This window comes from Eublepharis macularius, chromosome 4 (assembly GCF_028583425.1).
Source record: "Eublepharis macularius isolate TG4126 chromosome 4, MPM_Emac_v1.0, whole genome shotgun sequence".
Classification (NCBI taxonomy): Eukaryota; Metazoa; Chordata; class Lepidosauria; order Squamata; family Eublepharidae; genus Eublepharis; species Eublepharis macularius.
In genome coordinates this window covers 75,331,744-75,358,556 of record NC_072793.1, presented here as the reverse complement: position 1 = coordinate 75,358,556, position 26,813 = coordinate 75,331,744, and the positions used below count along the sequence as shown (strand labels likewise).

Below are 26,813 nucleotides of genomic sequence, written 5' to 3'. Positions count from 1 at the left end.
GGAGCAGGGGGATCGCCCTCAGATAGAGTTTGTAATGACAGGGAGAAGGATGAATTCCTTCAGATGTGGAAAAGGAAGAAATATCCCTACCAGAACAGTCAGTCCAGCTGTCAGAATCTGAGGTCTACCAGAATTTACACCTAAGACATTCTCAGCCTTAGAGCTGTAAAAATTAGCCTTGGGGGAGTAGGACCCTTAGACTGGGAATACCAAATCCAGCCCAGGGAAACGAGTCACTTCCTCGTGAAGGTTCCTCAGAAAAGGTCCTCCCATTTCCAGAATATTTGTGGAGAAGGTTCAAGGCTGAGTGTTCTACACCATAAGCCAATTAATAATCCCCAAACTTGGTCCCCAAAAACTGTACTTACTACCTTTCTTTGCTATGAGTTGTTGCAGGTACTTGCGATGGAACCTCCAGTGGCTACTCTTCAGTCATCTGGGCTCTGGTCAGAAGATGGGTAAGGATCAGTCAGAGACCACTTAGACAAGAAGAGAGAGGCCATGCTAACAAGAACTCACGAGGCCGTGACCATGGCTATTAAGGCTACAGCTATTGTCTCTATTGCCTCAAGAGTGTCAGGAGTATGGATCTGGAAACTGATCCAACTCCTCCTGTACAACAATAGCTGCCCCCATTGTAGGGGCAAACAGAAATGTAAGGGCCAATACCTTCAAGACAGACATCATCCTGGATACATTTACCTTTTTCTTCTAGGATTATGGTCTTGACAGCAGTGACAAGCTGGCACGCTTGAGTAAGAGCATGGCCAGCAGATTCACACTCTAAAAATATCATCCTGGCTTACCTCTTTCAGAGAGACAAGCTATTTGGGGGTACCCTGGGAAAGATCTAGATTGAGACCTAGGACAGAAGAATGTGTTGCCAAAAACACTCAAACAATCTGAGAGGAGATCCATTGGACCTCAGCCTTTTATTCATAACACACACTACTAAGGTCCAGACAAGATTCCAAATTGCCATCCTGAGGTTAATCTAGGCAACCCTTTAATAAGGGGGGTCTTTTTAAGACCGCACTTGTAGTATAGCGGTTAAATAACTGAACAGTGATGCCATACTCTGCAGGTTTAATTCTCATTGCTGCCATGAACTTGCCACATGGTCTTGGATAAACCAGTCCTCTCAGTCCCAGCTCTCCAGCTGTTTGGTGGGGATAATGCTTACCTTTTCCCAAGATCAAACAGCCAGTTCTCCACACGGGGAAAGAGATCAACCTTAATACCCAGATCTCTAAGACAGAACTTGTTAGCTGTCCCGTGATAGGCCAACTACTCTTTACCATCAAGCTTAGGTTGACAAGCAGGCAGGCCTTACACATAGTCTCACAAGGCTATTCCATACAATTTGAAAGCTGCCCTCCAGAAAGGGGTCTACTCAATCTTCTTCTCAGTCCCTAAAAAGAATAGGGACTGGAGGGTGTTATTAGACCTCAAGTTTTTTGAACAAGTTTATCAAATTATATCACTTCTGAATGGAGACTCTGTGCTCAGTTGCAGTGACTAATCAATCAGAAGAACACATGACATCTACAGATCTCACAGAGACATACCTCCATGTACCAATTCTGACAGCCCATCAAAATTATCTAAGATTTTATGTTTTAAAAAAAAAATTAAAAATTGGCAGTTCTGAGCCATCCTGTTTTGGCCTGTCCATCACACCAAGAGTATTTACAAAATTCATGATCAACCCTATCATACGTTTCAGAGACAGGGGGTATTCATGTTCACTTGTACCCAGATGATCTCCTGATTGGTTCAAGAGAAAATCTCACCACAACACTCAATTCACCATTCAGTTCCTACAAGCTTGAACACCTGGGTTAGATCACAGTCACCAAAAGGGTTTTTTCTATCCCTCACCAAAGAAAAGGTCAGGAAGACCAAACTGCTGACTGAGACTGTCATCAGAGTGCAAAATCACTTCTCACAACACTACTGAAACTGATGGGTTTGCTAGTTGCTACCTACAATGCAATACCTTTGGGGTCGTCTATAGGCAAGACCACTTCAGACCTTTCTTAGATTTCATTACCAACAGATCATGGAGAAGACAGATCTTCCCATTCAGATACCACTTCAGATCAAAACCCATCTGAGCTAAGGTCACCAACCCAATGCAAAGCAAAAGATTCATGATCCCTCGAGAACAACAAATATTTACAGGTGTAAGAATCAGGTTAGGCATGTCTTCCTATCAATGACGTAAAAAGGGGAGCAGTTTGTCTGGCCCTGTTCCAGTTCAGAGCTTTGTATGGACAAGGTTGCAGACAAAATATATATAAACAAGCAGGGGGGATTCAAGACCTTGAAGTGACACAGGTGGCAGCAAGGATACTTACCTGGGAGGATGGTCACCTAGCTTCAATCAGAACTGTACACATCAAAGGCATATCCAATGCCCAGGCAGACTGGCTGAGGGGACAATGGGAATAGTCCCTTAAGAACATCTCATAACATTGCACTTCACAACACCTCATGAACCTGTGTGCGCCCCAACACAGCCATCAACTACCGGGGTACGTGACAAGATTTGTTCTACTCACAAGCAGCTGCCCTGACATTGCAGTGGCCATTAGGCCTCCTCTATGTATTACTACCCTTACCAGTAACAGACCATGCCTTTCCACCTTCCAACAGATGGTGATATTTCCACCTTTCACCCTACTGACCTCTTCGGTCAAGTTACAGCAGGGACCAATTTGGCTCCCTCATTTAGACTTACTCTGCTTAACCGTGTGGAAATAGAAAGGAACACCTTCCTAAGATGGGGATATTTCTGAGAGGTGGCCAACACTCTCCTAGCATTCAGAAAACAGTTTATGCTCAGAATTTACAACTCTTATTGGGAAGCCCTCACTCAGTAGACATTTTACACAGCCCTGACCAAGCATCCATTTGAACCAGTCAAGGATGTTCCCCTGAGAAGGCTGAGAATGAAGACTATCTTCCTTATTATGTTCGCGTCCGCCAGAAGATTTAGTCAGACCTGAACTCTGTATCTTTCCCAATAGTAAGGTGATGCCTCGTGCTGTCTTCCAAAACCGTATTCCAAACTGCATAGTTTGCAAGAGATAAGGCTACCATATTTATACCTGTACCCTAAATAGACGGGGGAGAGGCTCTGACACAACCTAGATGTCAGAAGGAGGATTAAGGCCTCTGCTCCGAACAGTGCAAATTAGAAAGTCAGTCTTACTGTTTTTAAATATATCTCATCTCAGTTTAGGGAAGAAAATGTCTTCAGCAGCAGCAGGTGCCAATAGCAAAACATACACTATCGAAACTCCTAAAAACTCTTTTCACAGAGGTTCCTTGTGAAATACCAGCTCACTCTTTGAGGAATGCTACTACCAGTGCAGCGTTACACAGGAACACTTTTGTAGAAGAAGGCTGCAAGTTTGTCAGTGTTGACCTTATTAAGATGCTACAAATTGAATCTATATGATTCAGCGGACACTGACTGTAGTAGAAAAGTACTGCAGTGCATGATCGTGGACGAAGACCACATCCCACCCAGAAACTGGAAACTGCTTTGGGAGCACCCAAGATGTCCTCCGCCTCAGAGGGAGAACGGACCTTTGGACACTTACCGTGAAGGGTCCTTCTCCTCTGAGGAAAGGAGGACATCTTGCCCTCCCCGGGTCTCCGTCCTTCTCTACCCTGCTGCCTCATTCTTATACCTCCTCCGGGTTATGCTTTATTTACAGTACATGTTAATGCAACAGGTGTTTTTTCTCTCAGTATTAACAGTTGCTGAATGATAAATTCAATGTTACTGCTTTGTGGAGTCACCTGAACTGAAGAGAGGGTGGTCCCACAGGCTAGACAGGAAGAGGAAGAAAGTTAGTTCCTGCCTCCCTGATTGGATGGTGGGAATCACCCAAGATGTCCTCCTTTCCTCAGAGGAGAAGGACCCTTCACGGTAAGTGTCCAAAGGTCCGGTCTAATACAAACACCTTTCTTTTGTCTGAATAGCCATCCCACTGATGAGTCATCCTGTTTGAGAGGAAAGGATTCCTTAAGGAGGGTGGAGTTCCAGAAGAATGACTGACCTGTGAAGTCATCTAGAGAAAAACCAACCTGCCTGACTCTAGGAGTCTATATAAAGGACTTTGAGCAAAGCTACAAGTGACTTTCTTCACGTGGAGAACACTAGATTTTTCTTGCAAGGTTACCTGGGAAGTGAAGGCCGAGTGGTCCTTCCCCTCTCTGTTAGAATTGCTGCCCAAATTGCCACAAGAGGGCTTTGTTTGGGGGCGGGCAGCTGCTACTTTCTCCAAGGGTGTCCTGCGGGCTGCCTGCTCCCGGGGAGCTGCTCTGGAAGCGGCAGCGTTGGTGAAGCTTCAGCCGCAGCGACAGTGGAAGAATCTGCAGCAGATCCTTCCACTGTCGCTGCGGCTGAAACTTCACCAACGCGACCACTTTCTCCAGAGCAGCTCCCCGGGAGCAGGCAGCCTACAGGATGCCCTAGGAGAAAGTAGAAGCTGCCTGCCCCCAAATGAAGCCCTCTTGTGGCTCTTCAGGCAGCGATTCTAACAGAGAGGGGAAGGACCACTTGGATGTCACTTCCCAGGTAACCTTGCAAGAAAAATCTAGTGTTCTCCACGTGAAGAAAGTCACTTGTAGTCACACTCTGAGTTGCATTTTGAAACTAAGACTTTTTGTTTCAAGCCACTACAATGCTTGTGGCTTAAAACAAAAAGTTAGAATTGATCTAGAACTGATCTGTTTTACAAAGTGTCATCTGCTAACAGAAAACTAACCAAAAAACACCCCTGAAAAGATACTATCAAGTTAGACTTCTGCCTTAGAATTTTTAAAATAGTAGTTAATGAAACCTGACTATACACAAGCATGTAAGCAAACACCTAAAGTACGACACCTTCATCAAGCAAACTGAAACTTTATAAGCACTAATGGGGGGGGGTACATGTTAGCCATGATCATCATCACACAAAATATGATCTAAGCAAAAAGTGTCCTCTAAGAGGCCTAAGGTGATTTGCATCTTGTGTGCACGGGAAGTCACTTTGATGCTTTGAGTGAAAAGTACTGCATACTATAAACTCTAAGGGCTTGGGCCTATCTTTCCTTTTCATTATTCTCCAATCCATCATGCAAAAATAAAACCCAATAAACAGTATGCAAAGTACATCACTACAATAGAACAAATTCTCCAAAACCTGTCCTTTGATCAGTAAACAAGAAAAACGCTACTGTCCAGTTCAAGTTGCCATGCAATATTTATGTATGTGTACCTAGCTTTTAAAAATACTTTTCTTTATTTAGAACTATAATGGAAAGAGCTGTTTAATTTTCCAAATTCCTAATGCACTTGTTCAGAAAAGTCAAGCCAAGAAACAGAAGATTAACTTCTTCTATAAAGCATGACAACAACAACAACAACATTTGATTTATATACTGCCCTTCAGGATGACTTAATACCTACTCAGAGCAGTTTACAAAGTATGCCATTATTATCCCCACAACAAAACACCCTGTGAGGTGGGTGGGGCTGAGACAGCTAGAAGCTGTGACTGACCCAAGGTCACCCAGCTGGCTTCAAATGGAAGAGTGAGGAATCAAACCCGGTTCTCCAGATTAGAGTCCTGCGCTCTTAACCACTACACCAAACTGGCTCTCAAGAAGCTGGCTCTCGTGAAACTGTCTTTCAAGAAGCAGTTTTCTACATACGAAACAGAGAGCAGATAAGTTTAGGAACACACTCAATAAACAGCTTAACACACTCATGCAATTTGTCATGCATCTTCTTGACTATGTGAGTACTGAGGCCGTTTCCACAGTACTCACCTTCATCCGGAATGGGGCATAACGTCTCGAAAAAACACGAGAAGATGCTATCTTCCACATTTTTTTCGAGACGCGCCCCATTCCGGATGAAGGTGAGTAGTGTGAAAATGGCCTGAGTGGCAAATGCCTCTCCATCCTTATCCCACTCTCAGCCAAAGCCTGACAGCTGCCGTAGCCCTGTTTCCCCTAAGCTGTGGAAAAGCAATGCGGTGCCAGAAAAGTATGTCATCTCTTACTCCCCAATGAGTTGGGAAGTATAAAAAAAGACAGACAGATAAGCAATGCATATGCTCACATGCCACAGCTAAATGTGGAGACAAAGAACAGGGTAACAAATGATAGCAGCTGGGTGACTGTCCCCCTCAATACTTATTTGCGCTGATAGCCCATTTTGCAATGGTGGGCCAACCTGTCTCTTAAAAAAACAACACAATTTTAACATGCTTGCTGTAAGCAGAAAAAAGGAGGCCAGGAAAGAGCTTTGGATCAGTATAACAGAAGGTCAGCTTGGCGATGCGTTGAACTAATTTGCAGCTGGGATTCAGCAGTGTTTACTGATATTCTTCACATGATTACTTCTTCAAGGGCATTTGCTTGGTTTGATATGTCTGTATTTCCATTTTATGGGGCAAATGTGATCCACAACATAGTAACCACTGATGTACTTCCTGGCACAAACTTGCTGCTCTGTTACCTGACCCCTCCCCCATACACACCTCCTTCCAGTTTCAAGTGTGAAATTACAGACGCCGAAGGCAGTGCTCCATCTGTAGGAGCTTTGCCTTATTTTGCTTTAATTCTTTTTTATCTAGTCTTAGCTTATTTTATCTTGTTTTAATTAGTTTTATTAGGCATACTGAGGTCTACATCAGATTGGACTTGTTAGCCAGCCAGCAGCAACAACTTTTTCTTCTTCATTCCCTTCTCCTGTTAATCAGGAGGGGGAGGGCTGTATATAGACCCTGGTTAGCTTTTCTCTACCTCTATTAATCTCTTAGATTTTTACCCTTTTCCCCCAAGCTCTACACATTATATATCATATACTAATTTCTATCTTTGATATTAGCCTTATGTGAATTTATTCTGAGTACACTCTCATATAAAAACCTCTCCCCTTGATTCTCTTTTTTTTCCTTCCTTTCCCTCAGCTCAGGAGACTTATTGCTGAAGTCTCCCTTCACCCCCCCCTCCCAATTAGATGAAGTGCAATTTAGAGAGCTTTGAGGGAGTTTTGAGCTCTAGTTCATTACTGCTGGCAGTTTATCACTTTTCAAGTCCTCCATGTCTTCTCTTCATTTATTTTGATTTGGTTCCCTTTTCATTGTCAACAAAAGGAAGATAAAAATAAATTGGCTATTTTGTGATAAGTAAGAATGTCTGCTATGCTGAGGCTGTTGCCACCCTCCATTACTCTGCTTTGTTGCACCCTACTCTATTTTACTCACGCCCTGCTCTGTTCTTAATCTGTTCACAATTTGTTTTTAATTAATTTTAACTTGTTTTTAACTTGTTTTGAAACGTGTTTTAAATTTGCTTCAATTTGTTTCAAGGTTGGGACAGGGGTGGATATTTATCTATTCATTTATTTTTCCCTTGGTAGGGGGGGTACTGATATTAAAAGCACTAACATTAATATAGATTTGAATATAGAAGAACTTATAGAAGAGTTTATTATGAACTCTAAGTGTAACTGCCCCTTTGAGCACCTTTTGCCTCCATCTCCTAAACAAAGTAGGGCAGAAGATCCGCTAAGATCCCAATATAATTTTGAAAATAGTTTTGAGGCCTTACAACTGACCACAGATCACCTTCACTCATTAGATAACATAGACACAGATAGGGCCCACAATCTTCTGAATGATTTCACAGTTAAACAGAAAGCCACAAATTCAGATGATCTGCAGAACAGGTTTCATCAATATGAGACACTCAAGAATGGAGACTCAATCTTGAATTTGCTAGTATCGCAAACCTTCCTCATTGCACATACTTTAAATAAAATGTATGGAAAAACAGATCATCTCTCCACTTAAATTCTAAACAGTAATCCAGAGAAAAACTGGAAGAAAACACAATCTTTCAAAAGACCCCCACCCCCGTTCCTGATCCCTGTAGAATTGTGTTGGATATCCATTGTTTTAGAGGGAAAATTATTAATTGGAATAATAAATGGCTCATAAAGGAGCATTTAGCATTTCTTCTGAATTTACATCCTACTTCAATCGATTTAAAATATTATGACAATTTGTCTAGTAACTTTTGTTCCTATAGATTAATGCTTTTATTTTATTCTTCAAAACTTCCATCTTTAATCATATCAAATAAGGAATGGCTTTGCAGCCATGGCGTATTTCCTCAACATCCTCTTAAAACTACCATAGCAACCTCTCTTATCCCTTCAAAGTCCTCTTTGAAATTTTCCCTAAAAGAATCTATATTATATAAAAATGATAACAGCAGATCCTTAATCAGGAGGCAGACCCCTAAAGCCCCAGAAATCCCACTGATTGACTTAACTGAACAACCCATTTTACAAGAGGCCAGAAAAGTGCCTGAATCACAAAGGATGAAGGGAACTTAAAACTGTACTTGAACACCCTCAAAGGAGAATGATCTGGATGCTGTTGATGAAAGTTTTAAAAATTCTTTTGAGACCCCTGCTTTCCGGTTGAAGAATAGACCAATATTATTAAGCGATTTGAACAACTATGGGATCATTTGATTAAAGTTCGACAGAAGAACACAACTAAACTAGCTAATAATGACAAGAATAATGATAAGAATAATAAGAGTGTAGAACTTGCTACATCACAATCATACAATAAACCCCATTCTAGAGAGACTAGCAAGCAACTTATGAAGAAACCAGAAGGAACCCTTCCTTTCATAAAGCCATGGGAGGGATTATTCCCTTCCTTGTAAAGAAACTTTCTTGTGATACTCCAACATCTGACTCTTCTGTTCCAACCCCTCATGAACCAAAAATTCAAATCCACTCTGTGAATCCGAATGTTGCTTTTTCAGCCAATCAAACGGAAAATGTTACTCCTGATAGTCAATGACAATAAGCTTGCAGTAATACTAACATACTAAGTTGGAATGTGGCTGGCTGGAGCATCAAATGTCTCTTTTCCGAAGTTAACTCTTTCCTATCTACTTTTGATATTATTTCAATACAAGAGACTTGGCTAAGTAACCTCATAACCTTCCCAGGATATATTACCTTCTCTAAGGAGGCCAAAAGGGGGAGAATGGAGGGAGGCTGATAGGTGGGTTGGCCTGCCTCATTTCATCTGCCCTTAATATTTCCAGATTGGAAGTGGTGGCCTCTTTTGACTTGACTTTGGCTGTTGATACAATTGGTTGATTTTTCTTTTATAATAGTGTTGACCTATACCACCTCCCCCCCCCCACACACACTCAAAATCGACATGTTCTAACTGTTTACTGGTCCTCCTTTTTGGAAATTTACGACAATCTGTCTCAACATTTTAATAATTACCCAATTCTTATTGCTGGGGACCTCAACGCTAGAATTGGTCAAGATAATGAATGTCTGGTCCAAAAATGGCTAGGTTGTGGGCTAGAAGAAACCATCTCCCCTTATCTGTATAATATGTTCTCCAAAGATAAGACAGTTAATGCTACAGGCCTCAAATTGTTCGACAAAGAGAAATTGATAGAATAGGAGAATTCACTTTCTTTGCTCATAAGGGGTCAGTTCAATTGACTATTTCACAGAAGATCATTTCAATCTAGCTGAGAGAGTTAATGTGGGAAGAATATATTGGAGGGATCACCTTCCAACTTTACTCAGCATTTGCACTCCTGTGGATAGTCATCTATGCTATAAGAATTTGTTCCATCTAACTGATAAGCAGGCATTTACTCACCGTATCCAATGGTAGTAATTAAGATATTTGATTCCGAAGAATTCCAGGAAATGGAGAGAAAACTCTTGTCGAGTACCCTAAAGAACAATTTTATTACTCCTCTATATTCCTTATTCAATACTGTCGAACCTTTATATACCAAATCATGTCCAAATACTCAACATGTCAAAAGACACAACAACTGGTTTGACAGTGAATGCAAATTCCTAAAGAAGGCAATTCATTGAAAACATTGTGAATTTAAAATGAATAATACACTGGGAGTTGTAAGAGAATTGCTAGACCTTAAAGGACAATATAGGAACACACTAAAAAGGGGAAAAAAAAGATATGAGGCCTCTTGATTTCTGCAATAAACAACAAACATTCTAGGCTCTTTTCAAACATTCACCTTATTAGTCTTCTCTCGCCAGTGGCAAAGCTGTATACACCATATCATTACCTTAAATTAGAGGAATGGATAATCTTAAACAACATCCTTGCGTAGGAACAAATTGGCTTTAGAAAGGGCTTCGCACTCTAAGATTATTGTTTGATCTTAGCCCATCTAGTCAAAAAATACACCTCCCCACTCAGAGGTAAATTGTATGTTGCATTCATAGATCTTAAAAGAGCTTTTGACACCATATCTAGGAGCAGACTGTGGGGAAAACTGGAATGCACTCCAATCGATAAAAGATTGCTCTGGCTAATAAAAAATCTCTACTTCTTATGTGTGGCCCAAGTCCACTGTGGAGAAAACAAAGAATTTACAGAGTGTATTTGTCTTGACAGAGGAGTGAAGCAAGGTTGTCTTTTAGCACCTTTACTTTTTAATTTGTATTTGAATGACCTTGCAACAGTCCTTTCCTCAGAAGAATTCTATCCCCAGTATCTATCTTTTAAGGCATTAAATTTACTTCTCTACTCAGATGAGGCCATCCTTATGTCCCACACACAGGTTGGACTGAAAAGACTTTTTAAGTTGTTTTTCAAAAATATTGTAAAGATCAACTATTCAAAGGTTATGGTCTTCTCCAAAGCCAAGAAAATTGCCTCCCCAGCCTGGAGAATTGATGGAGTTCAATTGATGGTCTCCAAACTGCCTTATCTGGGAATGATCTTTGACTCCCACCTTAACTGACAATTTCATTTTAAAATTGTAACAAACAAAATTAAAACTTCGGTATCAGCGTTGACTGCTTTTTTTTTCCAAGGGAGGCAAATACATCTCAGGAGGTCTCCATGCATTTAATATGAAAATCATTTTCATTATGAATTCTCCAAATAAATGAGAATTTAGATTATCCACTTTGCCATTTTCTGTGACGCATCACTCCAAAATGTATAGCTGGAATAGCTTTAGGATTAGACCTGGGTCAGGGCTCTATTGAAGCCAAAGCAAGGCTGCATGCATTCAAACACAGGCTAAAGGTCTTTTTCTTCAAAAAGCAGGATGGTCTGCTTTATGAGCTAAATCAAGACCAATACTACTCCTGTTGGATGCAAGAAATAGATAATAAACTATGTAGCTTTGAGTTAGTAAAGGATGATATACTGAGACTTGAGAAGAGTGAATCTTTATCATCCATCAAGAAATGAATAAAAGAACTAGATTACTCTAGCTCAGTTATACGTGCTCAGAGAGTATGCTCAACCCAATTCTTTGGCATTCTTCCATTTCCAACAATCCTAGACTACATTAAATTCTTAACGGTTCCTTGCTATTGTAGAGCATTGATGCTTGCATATCTGAATGCTGTTCCTTCAGCAGTTTCACATGGTCAATACTGTAATATACCCTATTTGGACAGACTGCAAATGCAACATGGAAATTGTCGATTCTTTGCCCTGTATAATACTAGAATGCCTTCACTATAATTCTTATCACAAACTGTGGATTACTCTTATTTTGAATAAACTATCCCTATTGTACCAAAAGACAACATAGTCCCTTATTTGCTGGTGGATAGAGATCCAAGGATCATGCTGGCTTTGGCTAAGTATGTCTCCTCCATATTTTCCTTAAAGAAATAAAGACTCCGTATCCACTGCTCAAGGTCATTGGATCAAAGAAGCTTGAAAGGAAAGAAAAGGAAAAGGGGGAAAAAACCCACCTCCTTATTGCATGTCATGTTTTCTTCTTTGTCTTTTTGCCCCATTTACAGTCTCCCTTCAACTATCCCTGTCCACATTCCTTCCTTCTCTGTCCTCCTTTCTTGCCTGAATCTGTATCCTCCATGCCCCCTATGCCACTTATCCAACCATCTGGAAGGAATGCTAAAGACAATGGGAGGACGGAGAGGTTGTAGTAGTGGTAAGAGGAATGGGCGGGGCGGGGGGGAGAGCTTCAGCTGCTTCCCTTGCATGTTAAGAGTCCTATAACTCCATTGGAGCTAATAGCCTGTTTCCCACTCAAAGCTTCCTGGTCTGCATAGAAGGGAATGGGTAGGAAAGAAAGCCTGGATGAAGTAGATAGAAACACCGCAGCTCTGTATCCTGCCTATTACATCCTTTAACCAAAGCTATACTGTCTGTTTTTATTCCAGTCCAGGCTCCCTTTCCTACTTCTCTCCTGCTGTGAGCGAGCATATCTGGCACTTCAGCCACCCACCATCCCCTCTTTCCTTTGGATAGGTTCAGCCTTTGAAAGGCCCGCAATCTGTATTGCATGCACTAGGTCCTCCCCATCCCAGAAAGTATCTTCACTCCGTGCCTGCTGCTTTCTGAATGCTTTCCCTTCCATTTTCTCTTTTACTTCCTTTTATCTTTGACCTATTTTGCAAAAAAAATGTGAGTGGTCCAATTTTAAACAGCTGCCGTTTCTCCAGTTAATTGGAAAGTGTATATGATAAAACAAGTTTTGGTTATTAGACTAAAAATAATTTGAATTTTACTTTTTATGATTTCTAACCTGCATTAGGACTATATTTTTAAAGAATGTCCAAAAAAAATACATTTATTAATGATAATAATGATCAAAATGTGAAAATAATCTCTTGTTACCTGCAACACTATCACACAAGAATCAAGACAGCTTCAAAATGTTTCTCACTAATAAATCTGTTTCTTTCTTCTTTTAACTGGTTGGAGTAATTTTACTACAAGCTAGTAAGTTTTGAGCTGGTTTTCTTGTTTTTAGGTTTGCACTGCTGTTTCAATTTTTATTTTAGTTTTAACTTTTGCTTGATATTCATTTAGAAAGGTAATGCTGAACTATAAATAAAAAATGTACACAAAACTATCAATTTTATAAGCTTTTCATAAAAGAATGCAATCTATCAAAAAAGGATAGTTCTGTTTTTTGTTTATAATTGGATTTAGAAAGATGTTCCACTTTATTACAGTTAATCTAAATTTACAAAACTAAATATTTGTCAGCATTTAACTTTATTGCTTTACATTAAGCAGCCAAAAAGCTGGTGTGAATTTTTTAAGTAAATAATGAAGCAAATTCCAAAAACTATAAACGCTGCCTCTCCAGAAACCTGCTCAAAGTGATTGTCATGAATAGACATGGGCACGAACAGAAAAAAAAAAACGAACATGGTGTTCGTTGCCATCCACGAACAATTAACACTGTCGAACATGATCCTGTCACAAACATGTTTGTTGTTCGTGGGGGCCAGCAGGCTCTCCTCCAGCCATCAAGATCCCTACTGCACCACTCCCAGAAACCCTACCTAAGCAGGCTGCAGGAAATGTACCAATAGTAAATTATAGCTTGGCCCCAGAGCCTGGGAGCAGCCCAAGTGCCTGAAGGGGTAGATCCCTATCCCACCACACACAAAGAAAAGTCAAGCTCCAATGCACTCACCCTGTCTCTCTAACAGCAGCTGTCTCTCCCTGAAAGCCAGAGCTGGGAGCCCACTCCCCTCTGGTCTTTTCCTCTTGTAACAAATTTGGAGCTCGAGTCCACACTTGGAAGGAAAACCTGCCTATCAAGCTAAATTGGGCTTAGATTGGGTTTTCCGGGGCAACAGCAGGAGTTCAGACAGAGTTCAGACAATCCCTGACTGAGCTGCCATGGGAATTGATTGCAGGAGCCAGACTGTCTGGCTTGATGAACAGCAACTAACAGCAAGGAACAATACTTGCAACAACCACCTGTTCATTTAGAATGGGGCCTCATGAACAGCTTGTTCGTGAACAGCAGATTGGGCTGTTTGTGGGGTTTTTTGTTTGTATTGCTGTTCGTGCCCATCTCTAATCATGACACCGAAAATACTGTATTTGTTATGGATGATTCTGCCCCTTTAAAATCTTGGGCTGGTTGCTAGATCCAACAAAAATTTGTCAAGGCCTGACTTAAAGGGTAATGGGCACCGGAGCTCACAGTTTAGCTCCATATGATTCCATTCAACAGTGTGTGTTTACTTGAAACTACACCAAAGGGGAGGGAAGGCAGCATGGAATAGCCCGATCTTGACAGATCTCAGAAGCTACGCAGGGTTGGTACTTGGATAGGTGACCACCAAGGAAGACTCTGCAGAGGAAGGTACTGGCGAACCACCTCTGCTTCTCACTTGCCTTGAAAGCCCCTTGCTGGAGTCACCATAAGTTGATTGTGACTTGATAGCACACACATACATCCTACCAAAATAGCAACTCCATAATGCATAGAAAGGAACTACTAAAACACCTGAAAGAAACAAGGGAAGATTTACACTATCTTCCTCAGTCTGAGTCAGGGAAATCCACCCATACCATACCCAAAGCATAACCCACAACCAAAATACCTTTAACATATGCCAAGTAAAATCCACTGTATCCAAGCTTCTGAACTCCACAGTATAGTCTTCAACTGGATTCCCCTATCCCCCAAAGACCTGCAGATGGTAACTAAGGTCACCTATCACATCATATTTCAGTTACATTAGGAGTTAGTAAGCTTGTATGACTGTATTATTTCATGAAAGTTTTTGTGGCTCATTTCCAACAATGAAAGCGTCTATTCCCCCTCCCACCACAAAATTTCATCTAACTGAAACCTTATTTTAAAAACACATTAAGGGGGAGGGGACTAAGAGGAATTCAACCCCCATCCTCCCCCAAATACAAGTTCAAGTATTTTTCAGCAGCAGTCTACATTAACAAAAATACCAAGGAAGACCCCTGCCCATGGCAGCTATATTGTAGTGGCATCCACTATCCCTTCTCAAAATTCCAGAAATTACTGTAGGCACAACAAGGTTGGGGATTCTGAGTTGAAACAGTTCCCTATGACATAACACATACTAGTTTCTGTGAGGGTTGGGGAAATAAGCAGAAATAGGATGAGAATCCAAGCAACGTTGTGAGAAATAGGGTACTAAGATCCAGGACTCCTTCTGCAAGGGAGAAGGGGATTTCAATAAATAATACAAGAGGGAATAAGCTCCAAAGCACCATGGCTCACTGACAGGCTACCTTGAGTATGAATACAGCAGAGATATCAGGACAGGTAAGACAGTGGCCATAATTGGATCTCAGAGAGGAACTGCTAAGGTACCTTTTCAAAGCCGAAATCTTTATTCAAATGATAAACAATGAAGCTTTGGTATTTTTAAACAGTTGTTTACATTATTAACTATCATTGAACAAGTAACTTTGAAAAAAATTACTAAGATAGATATAGAAATGTCACATCAATGTAATTTTATATCAAGAATAAACATATACCTCTGGTTTTAGTTCTCTATAAAGGCAAGGGTTAACTTGACTTTTGAGGGTGTTACTTCTGATCATATAACACATTTCTGTTTTACGAAGCAACAGAACATAATTGAAACTACAGCAAGTAATAACATACAAAAATATACGTACAACTGAATTTGGTCAAATTTTAATATCTATTAGAACTAGTGTGGTAAAGTTAAACCCAACTCATACATGTTTTTGTACCATCATTCTCTTACCTAAAGAATGTGTCCAAGTTACACTTAACACAGGATGAATGAACTGGTTTATCTGCGGCCATGAGGCAATCACCTGCATCTGTCTGCTTGCAATTCTAGGACAGGTAAAATATAAAATAAATCATCTTTGCCAAAAATGAATTTCACTGAAGAATTGTGAAGTTTCTATAATATGCAAGAATTTAATAATACATAAAGTTACATTTTACACCATACAATCATCTTGACACAAGCAATGCCTGGGGAAGAATAAACAAAGTTCCAATTTTCAGCAAAGAAAGGGCTTGAAGTTCACACCTATAATATTTAGGTCAACTTTTCCAGTAACAGTTGGTTCTCATATCAGATGGGCTATCTTTTACTTATTCGACTTTTTCTCCAAGGAGCTCACATTGCAACCTTCCTTTTTATCCTCACAACTCTGCTTACTGTATAGCAAAAAGCAGGTTATAACTATTTTAATACTCAAACATAAATAGGTTAGGCTGAGTGTAATGAATCTGCTCAGACAAGCCCTGTACGCCTGTCAAAAGTAACTGAACTTTGGTTCAGGCTATAAGTTGTTGCAGGCCTGGTTTTGGCCTAGCTAGAAAAAATGTGCTGGCTTGTTAATTCTGAACACCTGCAGGCCACTGCCGGTTCCCTGGAGATTCAAGCTTGGGAGACTAGTTCTTGCATCTCCTATATTTTACACCCCAATTTCACGTGGCTAAGCAATGCCAATTAAGCAAGTGAGCCCTGCTTGGTTCTTAGTTGACAGAGTGATGTCAGCAGGCCTGAAAAGATGGCTGCTCAGCACACGCTTCCCTCTTTCTAACATAATTTCTTTATGTGTGAGAGAAGACTGGTTTCATGCGTCTTGTTATCAATATGCTTTGTGCTGCGTGGCATGGAAATAGACTCGTTTGCTGAATGAATGGTGAGAACCTAGCAGCTAAGAAGCTACATCAGAGAAGCATGGGTAGGAAGCTTTAAGTGTTTTTAGACAGATAGATATTGGCTAGCAATAAAAAGGGTCATTTGCTTTCATGTCTATTGCCTGAATTAGAGGGCTTTATACTCAACAACACTCTGTAACTTTGTGTTCAATAAACTAAAAGGTATTATATTCAAGCTTGTATCTGGAGTCACTAGCTGTATTTGGGTACATCAGGGAACTTGGACACTGAAAAGTCTCACAATTTAACTGAACAGGCACTCTCCTGCTGCCTAAAGGATCTGTTGTGGCGGTTTTCAGCATCTGGAATAGGAGTCTGGAGGTGCCTGGTTCGTACACTGAGAAATAGTGATTTGCCCAAGATCCACCCAGGAGCTTCATGGATATTCAGGGATTTGAAGCTAGGTCAAAAAGGGATAAGCATTCCTGGTTTTTGCCACCTCCTCCCAATACTGATTCTCAGACAGTACTGTTATCCGAATGGGACTCCTTGCAAGTAAGGGGGGGGGTAATTCACGCAAGGAGAAGGCTATACGAGAGGGGTCATGAAGCTGGATCACCAATTTTTACAGGGTCTCCTCCCCAAGGAAACTGACGAGACTTGGTGTTCTTGAATTAAACAGCAATTTTATTTAAAGGGGAAAACTCACATACACACAAGATATTGTTCACATGCACACAAGATTCCTAGGAAAAGCAGTGGTGAAAGTGGAATAGATTTGAGGGATTTCAGTTGATAATTACCTATCCAAAGAATGGGGTAGAGCAGTCCACGGAGGAAGAGGGCTTCAAATGGCCAGCATTCTTGACCAGGAGAGTCTTAGAGAAAGTGACCCTAAGGGTGCAGTGCTCGGATCCAGGAAAGTGTGCACAGTTTGAACGGGGCAAGAGTCCTCATTTTTATAGGGCAAAACGTATCCTGAGCCTGGGGAGCCCCCTCAGCCATTGGGACAAATACCATAAAGGCCATCTCCTGGGAATGACAAAGGTTTGATTACTTTTTATTAATGCCACTGGGACGTGATAAAAGAAATGCATAGTGTCTCCTGGTGCTTCACAAAGAAACAGTTTGCTAATGAATGTTCCCGCTGTTACTGGAGTGAGACTCCTTGCGAGTAAGAGAGGAGAATTAGCCGCAAGGAGTAAGGCTACGTGAGAAGAGTAACAAGTGTAACCTCTCCCCAAGGAAACTGTTGAGACATGTGGTCTTCAAAGCAAAGAGTAACTTTATTTAAAGGGGAAAATACATACACACAAGAAGTAATAAACTGTTGGCACAGGCACACAGAGTCCTAAGGAAATTAGCCAGAGATTGGAATAGAGTGAGGGGGGGGGGAGTATATTTACCTATCCAGGAGAGTAGAGCAGTCCATGGAGGAAGAGAGCTTTGAACTTCCTGCGTTTTTGGCCAGAGAGGAAGACTCTGAGGACACTACGCTTGGGTCCTAGTGAGCATGTACAATTTGAGTGGGACAAAGCTCTGGTTCTTATAGGGCAAACCATGTCCTGAGACTGGAGAACCCTCTTTGCCATTGAGACAAAAGGCCGTAACAGTTAGTTCCTGAGAATTAGTAAGGTTTTAGCACCTTTTATTGTTGTTACGGGGTGTGACAAGAGTAAGATTGGGTTTTCCTGTTGCTGGAAAAAAGAAGCGATTGATTCTTAATGTTGATTGATGGCCCATCGACCGAAGGAATGGGCTGTAAATCAAGGAAATGTGGGGTGATTGGAATATGTGTGTGGGGAGGTGACTCAGCAGAAACCTGGGCAAGAGTTGGTAACTGCTTTGTCCATATGGCTGGAATCTCCCAGATACAGATCAAGCTGTATTAATTCAGTGGCTCTGTAACTTTTATATCACAGGCTGTATTAAACTTGGCAGAGGCAGGGGTCAACTGCTCACACCGGAGCTAAATTGATGAATTTAGATTTTGATCACATGTCCCCAAAGAGAAATTAGGAATTTATCAGAGCAGATTGATGGCTCTCAATCTTAGGATAGGATTCAATCATGGAAAAAGGGGAGATCGGAATGTGCTAAGTGGGGTGACTCAGTGAGAACCTTTCTTGTCACAGCTGCACGTCCGCAGTGCAGGAAGGCAGTAATTCAATCATGCCCAGTCCTTGGCATTTGCATAAACATTCCATTCATGACTCAATCTCCCGGGTGGGAGTCAGCAACGCTCTGCCCAGCTGGTTGAAATTTCTCTAATGCAGATCAAGCTGCATTAATCCAGGGGCTCTGTGATTTTTATATCACAGGTTGTATTAAACATGGTGGAGGCTGGGGTTGACTGCTCACAATACAGAACCCTAAACTGTTGCTTTTAACCTGTATACCCCTGCCAAGCCTGAGAAGCAGTTTGGGATTAACATGAAAAAGCTTTTCCAAGGGCAATGCTGCTGTTATAGATACAGTATTCTGCTCTACCTCCCAAACCAACTTCCCCATTAAAAAGAAGCCTAAGAATTCATATCAATATTAAGCCGATATGAAAAAATTAACTGAAGAGCTACTGAACATTTATATGTAAAAATGTTTTTAAGTGATATAAGTTAACAAACCCAGACTTTCAAAAACCAACATCATACCAGATCCTCAAACTTTATGAGTATTGGACATTTAATGGGCTGCCTGAAGGTGCTGTAGAAACATCTTCTTGATCCTAACCTATTCATCTTGTTAACTTGTAGACTCAAGTTGGTGCAGAATGCTGCAGCTCAGCCATTAGCAGAAGCTAGGACCATGAATATTAATCTCATTCTACAGTCACTCCATTGGCTACCTATCAGTTATTGAGCCCAATTCAAAGTATTGACAGTCACAAAGCTCTTCATGGCCTTGGTCCATCATATCTATGGTACTGCCTCTCTCCCTATACTTTACCACAGCAGCTTTGCTCATCTGAGCAGGGCCTTCTGCATGTGCCATCTTGCACATTGGCAAAATAAATAGCAGCCAATACACGTGCACTCTCTGTGGTGGCCCCCGCTTTATGGAATAGTCTACCTGGTTATGAAAGTTTCCACTCTCCTGGCCTTTGGCAAGTGATAGAAAACTGAATTATTCAAGAAGGCTTTATACTCAGATAGGAGGGCTATACTGTAAGGGTGGTCTCAAGAGATCCATCAGTAAAAAGATAAGGCTGTAAATATTTGAGGGACCACAGACTTCACTATTACTGTTATAAATATGATCCTACTGGGTAGTTCCTATGTTGCTTAATACGACAGTCATAGAATTGCTCATATTGTTTCAACATTTCTTCAGCTCTATATTGGATTTCTGCTGGTTTTTAAATCTTTGCAAATGTGCATGTATTTACCCATTATATGTACATGAAAGGTCTTTAACACTGCCTGTGCTGAATCACACTGTGTAATCCACCTTGAGTCTCAGTGAGAAACGCGGATTATAAATACCTTAAATAAATAATGAACATAACTTGCCTTCAAGAGACAAGACAGGGAATTGTTTGTGAATGAGAAAAGATTTGGTTATTTTTTTATTGCTTTACACCTTGAGAATAGCCCCTTTAATATAAGATCATTTTCAGGAAAACCCACATCACAGCTGCTAAAATTCTATGCCACTTACCTGAACAAAATTTCACAATCATCCTGTGGACAAATCTGGGGGCTCAAGAAGCAGATCCTTCTGATGACAATGAGAGCAACTGTCAGCCTGAAAATATATTAACTTGCAAGGCCACTGCTCTAACATAATTTACTGCTCAATACGTTCTCTTACGATTGTAGCTCATCCATTGTAATTAGTGTACAGCCAATTTACAATTCAGCATAAAGCAGCTGTAACACTTAATAACTTTTTTGCAATAAAAAAATTTCAGTTCCTCTTAACACTAATGAAAAATAGTTGATCTTCAGTTTATACAAGTCAGCATTTTCTAGCAGACTATAGTTTCTCCTTGGAAAAAGTTTGCATTTGTTCTTCCCTATAATCCAAAAGCATTAGCTAATCATATTACCCAGCGAACATTCTGTAAAGCAGGGATCGCCAGCGTGGTGCCTGCAGATGCCACGGCACACAGCAACACCCTTCCTGGCACCCACAAAGTATTTTTAGGAATACTTGGGTGGGATTTTGCCCAGCAGGGTTTCTGACTGACCATTGGAGATCTGGTTGTGCAGATTTTTAAAAACATTGCTTCAGCAAGCAGCTACCACCATATCACAAGGATCTTCACTGTGTTACTGAAGGTAAGCTGTGTGTATGCTTATATGTTTAAACAGTATGTTCTTTTTAATTACATGCTGTTGAACACAGCTTCTGCCTGAAATGTTGAAAAGTTACTATTATTTATTTATTTTATTTATTTGTTGGATTTTTAGCCCGCCCTCCCCACAAGCAGGCTCAGGGCGGGTCACAATCATAAATAAGATACAATAAGTAAAACCAATAAAATAACATCTCATGGATATCCACATTCCAAATGGGATACCCTTCCCCCTTTCCCTGCCCACCATACACAAGGGAAGAAAAGGGTGGAGGTATGGGTTGGTGAACCTCTAACTCTTCAAGCATGGGGAGGCAGATGGACCATATGCTTCCCCCCGACTGGCAGGGAGGCTAATTAGATGGATCCAGTGCTGGCCTCAACCATATGCCTGGCGGAACATCTCTGTCTTACAGGCCCGCTGAAAAGATACAAGATCTTGGCAGGCCCAAGTGTCTTCCGACAGAGAGTTCCACAAGGTTGGGGCCAGGATAGAAAATGCCCTGGCCCTGGTCGAGGCCAGCTGAGCCTCCCTGGGGCCAGGGACCACCAGTAGGTGTTTACTTGCAGATCTAAGAGCTCTCTGAGGTACATATAGGTATGCTATATGTACCTCTGAGGTACATATAGGTATGCTATATGTACCTTATCACCCTTTACACAAAGGGTGATAAACACATGGAATTCGTTGCCACAGGAGGTGGTGGCAGCTACAAGCATTGCCAGCTTCAAGAGGGGACTGGACAAATATATGGAGCAGAGGTCCATCAGTGGCTATTAGCCACAGGAGATAGATGGTATTCTCTTTGTGGGGAGGTGGTGCTCTGTTGTCTTGGTGCTGGAAGGAAGGCAGTGGGAGGGCTTCTGGTGTCCTGGCCTCACTGACAGTCCTTTAGATGGCACTGGATTTCTAGCCACTGTGTGTGACAGAATGTTGGACTGGATGGGCCACTGGCCTGATCCAACATGGCTTTGCTTATGTTCTTATGTTCTTATGCTTATGCTTATGCTAGGCCCAGTCCGTTTAGGGCTTCATAGGTCAGAACCAGAACCTGATTCGGAATTCCATGGGGAGCCAATGCAGCTGCTGCAGAGTTGGAGTCACATGTGCTCTGAATGAAATTCCTGTCAGGACACGAGCAGCAGCATTTTGGACCCGCTGCAGTTTCCGGGTCAGGCCCAAGGGAAGCCCTGTGTAGAGCGAGTTACAGTAATCTAATCTGGAGGTGACCGTTGCATTGATCACTGTCGTTAGGTCATGGGTTGAGAGATAGGGGGCAAGCTGCCTGGCCTTCCAAAGATGGAAAAAGGCAGTTCTGGCAGCTGCCTTGACCTGGGCCTCCATTGACAAAGAGGAGTCCAGCGTCACACCAAGGCTCCTGACCGATGAAACAGGCACAAATGGTACCCCTTCAAAGGCCGGGAGCTGAATCCCCATATCTATCCCCCCACGGCCCAGGTACAGGACCTCCATTTTCATAGGGTTCAACTTCAGTCTGCTCTGCTTCACCCATCCAGACACGGCCCCCAATGCTCTACTTAGGATCTCGGGAGCAGAGCCAGGCCGTCCGTCCATCAACAGATACAACTGGGTATCATCCGCATATTGATGGCAACCCAGTCTGAAACTCTGTGCCAGCTGGGCGAGAGGGTGCATGTAGAGGTTAAACAACAATGGGGAGAGTAATGCCCCCTGGGGGACGCCGCACACCAAAGACTGACATGCTGATAACCTCTCCTTCAGCGCCACTCTCTGTCCCCGACCGTGGAGAAAAGAGACAAGCCACTGCAAGGCAGTCCCTTGAATCCCCACATCGGCAAGGCGGTGGGTTAACAGTTCATGGTCAACCGTGTTGAACGCTGCTGAGAGGTCTAGCAACACCAGTAGTGCTGACCCGCCCTGATCCAGATGCCTGCAGAGATCGTCTGTGAGGGCGACCAACACTGTCTCAGTCCCATGACCTGGGCGGAAACCAGACTGGAATGGGTCCAGGACCGATGCCTCATCCAGGAAGCCCTGCAGCTGCTCCACCACCACCAGAGTTATGCATAACCTCACTCCTGAACATTTGGTAGTTGTCTCTGCCTCCTCTGACAGCCATTTCATGGATGCCCCCACCTCTCTGTGTCAGAATTTGAAATTTAAAAAAGTTCGAGTCTCCACCTCAAAAAGATACCAATTTGAAGGGAATAAATCAAATTTAAAGCCACGCTGGAGCTGTATTACTCAGTGTTATGTCCTAAACAAATTACTAAATAAAATTAAGTATTATTTATTTGAAATAAATGTTTCACTAGAACCCAAGATCCACTTACCCAGAAGTGTATTATTGATTTGAATAGCTTAAAAAAGAATAAAGAGACACACACTTTTCTGGTAGTTCTCCTTATTTTATTAGGTTTTGCTAAGCTAAACAAATAGAATTTGTAAATTCAGTTTCCCTATAAACCAGTGATCTCTTAAACTGGCTTCAATAAAATTATTTAATGGAACTCAGTAAATGCAACTACCATGATTAAAATATTTTGGCATATGCAATCACAGCCAGTAGACCAAACAAATGGTTCTTTTGAAATAATTTATAGAAACAACTAAAGATTGTCAGCTGTAGGCCAAACCAGTAAGTTGTACACTGGTATCAAATAAAAAATCCTCCTGTACTGGGTCCTCAACACTCACCTCATCACACGTGACAGAACTATGCAGCGTGAAATACAGATCATACCCAATAACTGATGTTGTATTTGGACATGTGCAATACACCATTCTATATTGTCACGAGTTGAAACATCTGCCCTTTAAGCATACAAAATCAAGTCTATACCTTGAAAAGAATCATATTCAAATCACTGTTTTAAAATATCAGTATCCTTGACACCACAATAGTAATTGGGAAATCAAATTTTGTCTTGCACTTGAGAGAAAAAGAACTGTAACAGTATTTGATAGCTGCCATTACAAGTCAGATTTATTCAAAATAACTGTATCCCAATAGCTGATTAGCTACCAAAATAGATTTATCTTGGCATCATTGCTCTCAAATAAGTATCCCTGTACTTTATCGAGAGGACTAACATAAAAATTAGCAGACAGTTTCACCATATGTGAACAACCTTTTGGATCTTTTTGATATCCAATGTGCAACATGGGAGAGATTTACCCACTTGCAAATGAAGATGTGAAAAGTTTCCTATGGTTTTCAATCACCAGTGGAATATTCAAATAAAACTGTATTAAATCCAGCTCAAATGTTTATTAATAAAATAGATCCACATCTCTCTCTCTCTCTCTCAAATAAGATTTTGGATGCAGTATGCAACTTATGCGCAATTGCTTGGGTAACCAAGCCTCAATAAACATCAGAGTTTTTCCTATCTTAAGAGGTAGATAATTCATGATTCAACAACAGTAAACACAAACACTGTTTCACAGTACAGAAACCAGTATTTTGCAGTGAAATTGATCAGCTTCCAAAGATCTGGGCGAATCACTAAGCTGTATTTATTATTTTAATTTTAAATCACTCTCACTTGAAAGGATGTGTTTTGGGTTTAACATTGCTCCTAACTAGTACATTTAAAATGATTTCAATTAAGGTCAACTACTTTTAAACATCTCCCCCTCCCCTACTCTTCAGTTATGATATTCTAGTAACTGTTATCTGCTCCAACTATTTGAGAAATGAAAATAATTACAGTAATTTGTTGTCTAGTTCTAATCAGATTTGCAACTCCCAGATTTTTTATTAGACAAATTCCTTTTTCACCAAGGCAAACAGCCAAGTTAACACTTGAGGTTTATCTACAAAAGGAAAGAGGACACTTATATCAACATCTCTTACTTTGTATTTGTATTTTTAATACTTTTCTCCAATTGATGCATCAAGGAAAATATCAAGACATATATTCTGCTCTCCTCTCTCAAAGATTCATAGGCTAAAGATGTGCTGATTTACAAACTTAAAAGCCTGTTTAACCCCCAACAACTGCTGTTTACTAATAGTAGCTTTAAGCATGGATGGATGGATGCCCTCTCTTTATGTCATATTTTCAGCTCCAAGTGAATTAGGGCGCTAAAGGCTACTTGCTGGCAGTGCGTTATGATTTAAAAGCTGTGACTTTACGTTTCCCCTTCGTCTCAAGTACGAACTTGAGTTTGCCTGTTGAGTTTCTGTCTGGCGCCCAGAAACCTTGCCAGAAAAGGGGAGATACCCTGTAGGGCAACTTGACATTCGGCAGCACAAGCGGCCACTTGGAACGCCAGATTGGCAGGAGCAGTACGGAAATGGAAAAGATACACGCCTCCCCGTTCCTAAATTGCTGCCGCCGCCTATCTAGGCTCCAAGATGAGCTAAAAACCTGGACCTCGCAGAACAGGAAAGGAAAGGCAGGGATTCCCTGGGCCACTTTATGAGACTCCAGGGCGTGCCACAGGTACTGCTTGGAATGCAGAGGCAAAGAAGCGAGGAGGCATCCTAGCACCTCGCCTGTCGTTTGCGGACAGCCGGCGTTCAGACCGCTAGAGAAGGCACGGCAAATCAGCCCCCCGCCCACCTCACCCCTTCCAATCCCTACCCGAGCAACTGTGAGCATGCGCGCCCACGATTTGCCGACCCCCGCGCGAGCCACACTCTGGCCTTGCCGGTGGCGTAGAAACTGTTGGCCTAATCTAAACTCGCATCTCACCAGCCCAAGGGCGCCACGTAGCCCCACGCTCTTTCTCACCGGGGAATCGCAAAAAAAGCCGCAGGCTGGAAGCGCTCGACCACACGCAAGTCTAGTCAACTCTGCGGCAGCGGGTCGAAGGAAGAGCCACTGACAGCTACCTGCGCTCAAAGACGCCTCATCCTTTCGCGCACGCGCGCCACGCCCGCAGTTTTGACCCAGATTTCGGCGCTTGGCTTCAGAGCGTCGAGCGTCTTTACTGACTTTTGTTGTGCCTTACAAGTTTAGCAAAGGCGCTGCGCTCCCCGCTCCTTCGTGCTGAGACTGAGGATGGGGGGGGGGGTTTCCCCCCGCAACGGAATGGGGGGTCACGTGACCCCGACACCATTTTGTCCCGACGAGATTCCTATTAGGCTTCTAAAATGGGAGAAAGCTGTCAAGGAAGAGTGGGAAAGGAATCCTAGGTCAAGAGCCATATCAGTGATTCTCTTTCAGCCCGAAAAGTTAATGAACGGCATATTGGGACGGGGGTTCTTTGGGAAACGAATGACTATACAAAAAGGCGTGTGGAGGAAACGCTAAATTAAACACAGGCCTTTTAACATGGCGTTGCTAAAGACAAATTAATTGGCGCCTGACTGAATGTATTCGTTGCGAACTCAATGGGATTTACGCTCATAGAGTTGCAACAAAAGTTTTGAAGGGGTCCATTGAAATCGGCTGAGGGGATGATAGGAAAGCCAGAAAAATATATAATCTGTTGTGTTATCTTCAGTATTATATGAAAGTCTGCTAATCGAGCTATTTTTATATATAATGCTTTTATTCCTACATCTTTGGTTGCTCCTGCCTAACAGGTTTAGTGGTCTTTCCATTGGTGTTGCCTAGCTATAATAGAGAGGGTTCATAGAATTAAAACAAGCTTAACATTAAATACAGCATTTATGTTGAGGCTGCCTCCAAAGCTGCCATTGTCTCTAAGGGGACTAATCTCTCTGTAGGGTTGCCAGGTCCCCTTACCCTCCGGGGGGGGGGGGGAGGCAGGACTCACCATTTCACTGCTCATATCATACTCTTTGTGTGCAAAGCACACACACCCCTATCCCCACACGGACCCCCCCCCCCCCAGTGTCTTTGGAAATGACATCTTTGCAGGGGTTCCCACCCACTGGGCCAATTTGGGCCCCAAATGGGAGCACTTTCGAGGTGGTGCGATGACATCTCTCCCAGGAGTTGAGACGTTGGCCACTCTGAGAGCATGCCCAGGAGACCTGTTCCCGCACCTTTCCCCCCTGCTGGCCAGATAAGTGGTGGTGGTGGGAGCGAAGGATGGAAGCAAGGGATCTCTCTCTTCCACTGGGAAATGGGATCC

At 42.0% G+C, this 26,813-nt stretch overlaps 1 protein-coding gene across 5 annotated transcripts in view; it reads right to left on the bottom strand.

Moving 5' to 3' along the window:
* The window catches only part of LOC129328399 (F-box/LRR-repeat protein 21-like), a 38,171-nt gene extending 12,575 nt beyond the window's left edge, over positions 1–25,596 (bottom strand). Inside the window, exons 1-3 of one of the 5 annotated variants that reach the window (XM_054977442.1) lie at positions 25,502–25,596; positions 17,283–17,511; positions 15,602–15,696 (exon numbers count right to left, since the gene is read on the bottom strand). The gene's annotated coding sequence lies outside the window, so the exon portion shown is untranslated. Of the gene's footprint in view, positions 1–368; positions 442–15,601; positions 15,697–17,282; positions 17,512–20,136; positions 20,223–25,501 lie in introns of those variants that run through there. The other 4 variants (XM_054977441.1, XM_054977444.1, XM_054977443.1 and 1 more) reach the window with 4 other exon arrangements.
* Between the last annotated feature and the right edge of the window lie 1,217 nt (positions 25,597–26,813).